The sequence below is a fragment of the Arachis ipaensis genome, chromosome B01, assembly GCF_000816755.2.
Source record: "Arachis ipaensis cultivar K30076 chromosome B01, Araip1.1, whole genome shotgun sequence".
NCBI classification, from domain to species: Eukaryota; Viridiplantae; Streptophyta; class Magnoliopsida; order Fabales; family Fabaceae; genus Arachis; species Arachis ipaensis.
The window spans coordinates 38,604,134-38,608,614 of record NC_029785.2 but is presented as its reverse complement, the minus strand read 5'-3'; positions in this window follow the sequence as shown (position 1 = coordinate 38,608,614).

Below are 4,481 nucleotides of genomic sequence, written 5' to 3'. Positions count from 1 at the left end.
AGTCAACATAATTCTATATAAATACACACTCACAATATATCACCTTTTTCTTTCATCGCATCATCACTCTGCCACTTACTCGTCCGTTCTTCTGCCACAATAGTATTAGAATATCATAATTAGGGAACAAAATCGGGAAAATATTAAAGAAGATTAGAAAAATATCAATGTAATTTATTAGGATATTATTCTATAACGAGCGTACTCTTAGCGTACTTCGTTTCTTTCCTAAACTCTTTGTATCATGGTAATATGATATCAGAGTAGAGTTAGGTTCTAGGGACTCAAAATTCTGACGAATTGACATTACAAATTGCAAATATGCTACGCAATAGTTTTGGCATGCGATCATCACAAATCAATTATGACAATTTGTCAATTGGTTTCAAACTAAATGGATATAATTATTCATTATGGGCAACTCTGATGAAAAAAGCAATTGGTGGAAGAAGAAAGAAGAAACACAATTGTGGATTACACAAATTGGTGGAAAAATAATCCCAAGTCATCGAAAAATGGTGGCCAGGATAGAAGAGAGGAAGCAAGTGACGATGGCAAGGCAGCAGCGGCGGTAAGGGCAAGGACTACTGAACTCCTTGGCTGCTCAGCCCAGATGGGGACTCAATATAAAGGGGAGACTCAAAATCAGAATCTAATTAAAAAGATAAATGAATGGATTTTCGATTGTGGAGCTACCAATACTATGACTCATGACCTCCATAATTTTAACAGCTTGACTATATTCTCAAAAGCCCATATTGAAACAACTAGTGGAGAATTAATTGATGTTAAAGGAAGAGGATCCATTACGTTTTTAGAAAAATTGAAATTAAAAAATTGTCTCTATTTCCCTGCACTATCATCAAAATTATTGTCTGTTAGCTAAGTAACAAAAGAACTAAATTGTGTGGTACTCATTACTCTACCTTTTGTCTTTTACAAGACATTCTTACGAAGGAGATCATTGAGTGTGGTACTGAGCGAGAAGGCCTTTACTACGTTGATAAAGTAGCACACCAGGGGTCATGCCATGCTTGCTCACGGAACGGTTACTAGGCAACTTTGGTTATGGCATTTACTCGGACATTCTTCATTTGGGTACCTTAAGTTTCTATTTCCTAGTCCTTTTACAAGTAGTACTGAACCCCTCAAATGTGAAACTTGTATTCGTGCAAAAAATCACAGAGTTTTTTTTCCTCTAACCAACACTAGAGTCAATTCTATTTTTTCTCTAATACACTCTGATGTGTGGGGCCCAGCCCCTATTTCCTATAATAATTTTCAATATTTTGTGTTATTTGTGGACGATTTCTCTCGCATGACTTAGGTATATTTTTTAAAACACAAATCTGAAGTACCTGATAAGTTCTTTGCTTTCTACCAAATGATTCAAACTCAATTCAACAAGAAAATCTAAGTGCTTTGCTCAGATAATGGTGGGAAATTTATAAACCAATCAATGCACGATTTTTTTAATGAAAAATGATCTTATCCATCAAACTTCCTGCTCAAATACACCTTGACAAAATGGTGTGGCTGAGCGGTAAAATTGTAAGTTACTTGAGATGACTTGAGCCATGCTTTTTGATTCACAAGCTCCAAAAACTTTTTGGCCTGAAGCTATAGCGACCTCTGCCTACTTACTAAATCGCCTACCTACCCAAGTTCTCCACCACAAAACACCCTTACAAGTCTTGGCTACTCAGACTGCAATCCCGCCTATTCTAACCTTACCACCTCGAGTATTTGGATGTTTTGTCTTTGTCCATATCCCCAAAATCAATAGAACCAAACTTGATCCTTGTGCAGAAAAAATGTGTTTCGTTGGGTTTGATACACACCAAAAGGGGTATAGGTGCTACAATTCAATCACTTGTCGTATTCATGTGACCATGGATTATAATTTTTTAGAATCTGAATTTTACTTCAGCCGCCAACATGGCATTCAGGGGGAGAACAATAATGAACCACCAAGTTGGCTTAATAACCTTTGTTGCCCAGAAACTGTTCAAACAGAGCAAGTAGATGAAGCCACCGAGCATACTTTACTTAACGTAGAAAACAACTCGGTACATACAAACAATGAGAGTCCTTTTGATAATGTCAGACAAGAGGTAAGTAATTGTTGATGAGTGGATAATTTATACGCTTTTTGGCATTGTTTTTAGTATGTTTTTAGTAGGATCTAGTTACTTTTAGGGATGTTTTCATTAGTTTTTATGTTAAATTCACATTTCTGGACTTTACTATGAGTTTGTGTGTTTTTCTGTGATTTCAGGTATTTTCTGGCTGAAATTGAGGGACTTGAGCAAAAATCAGATTCAGAGGTTGAAGAAGGACTGCTGATGCTGTTGGATTCTGACCTCCCTGCACTCAAAGTAGATTTTCTGGAGCTACAGAACTCAAAATGGCGCGCTTCCAATTGCGTTGGAAAGTAGACATCCAGGGATTTCCAGAAATATATAATAGTCCATACTTTGGTCAAGAATAGACGATGCAAACTGGCATTCAACACCAGCTCTCTGCCTAATTCTGGCGTCCAGCGCCAGAAAAGGATCCAAAACCAGAGTTGAACGCCCAAACTGGCACCAAAACTGGCGTTCAACTCCACAAATGGCCTCTGCACGTGGAAAGTTAAAGCTCAGCCCAAGCACACACCAAGTGGGCCCCGGAAGTGGATTTATGCATCAATTACTTACTTCTGTAAACCCTAGTAGCTAGTTTATTATAAATAGGACCTCTTACTATTGTATTAGATATCCTATATCCTGGATTGTATTCTGATCCTGTGATCACGTTTTAGGGGGCTGGCCATCTCGGCCATGCCTGGACCTTTCACTTATGTATTTTTAACGGTAGAGTTTCTACACTCCATAGATTAAGGTGTGGAGCTCTGCTGTTCCTCAAAGATTAATGCAAAGTACTACTGTTTTCTATTCAATTCATCTTATTTCGCTTCTAAGATATTCATTTGCACTTCAACCTGAATGTGATGAACGTGACAATCATCATCATTCCCTATGAACGCGTGCCTGACAACCACTTTCGTTCTACATTAGAATTGAATGAGTATCTCTTAGATCTCTTAATCAGAATCTTCGTGGTGTAAGCTAGAATGATAGCAGCATTCAAGAGAATCCGGAAGGTCTAAACCTTGTCTGTGGTATTCCGAGTAGGATTCAATGAATGAATGACTGTGACGAGCTCCAAACTCGCGATTGCAGGGCGTTAGTGACAGACGCAAAAGGATAGTAAATCCTATTCCAGCATGATCGAGAACCGACAGATGAATAGTCGTGTCGTGACAGGGTGCGTTGACCATTTTCACTGAGAGAATAAGATGAAGCCATTGACAAGGGTGATGCCTCCAGACGATTAGCCGTGCCGTGACAGGGCATTGGATCATTTTCCCGAGAGATGACCGAAAGTAGCCATTGACAGTGGTGATGTATCACATAAAGCCAGCCATGGAAAGGAGTAAGACTGATTGGATGAAGATAGTAGGAAAGCAGAGGTTCAGAGGAACGAAAGCATCTCCATTTGCTTATCTGAAATTCTCACCAATGAATTACATAAGTATTTCTATCCCTATTTTATTATATTATTTTCGAAAACTCCATAACCATTTGATATCCGCCTGACTGAGATCTACAAGGTGACCATAGCTTGCTTCATACCAACAATCTCCGTGGGATTCGACCCTTACTCACGTAAGGTATTACTTGGACGACCCAGTGCACTTGCTGGTTAGTTATGCGAAGTTGTGAAGATATGTTTAGACCATGATCCTGTGCATCCGTTTTTGGTGCCATTGCCAGGGAATCAATTTCGAACAACAATTCACAACCTGAGTAGCAATTTCGCATACCAATTGTCAATCTGATAATTTACTCTCTGTTTTTAATGAGACTACTAACAATAACAGTATAGCACTGGAACATGAAGAACCAGAGCCCAATTCCTTTATTCTTCCTCCAAGAAGAAACAGAGGGATGCCTCCTGATCGGTACTCACCAGAACATGTTCCCCGTAACTCAAGATACCCGATAAGAGTGGCTAGAGAAGGAATAGCAGATGTTGCAAAGGATTTTTCCACCAGAATCTTAACAGAAGACATTCCAAGAACTGTCCGAGAAGCCAATGAAAAAGTTGAATGGCGAAAAGCCATGAATACAGAAATGGAAGCTTTAGAAAAGAACGGAACTTGGGAGAAGTGTATCCTACCGACAGAAAAAAAGCCAGTTGGGTGCAAATGGGTTTTCACCATTAAACACAAGGCAGATGGCACTATTGAACGGTACAAGGCAAGGTTGGTGGCCAAAGGTTATACACAGACCTATGGTATCGATTACATTGAAACTTTTTCACCGGTTGCAAAGATTAATACTATCAGGCTGTTGTCTTCAATAGCAGCAAATGAAGATTGGCCACTCCATCAATTTGACGTCAAGAATGCTTTCTTGCATGGAGAGTTAAAAGAA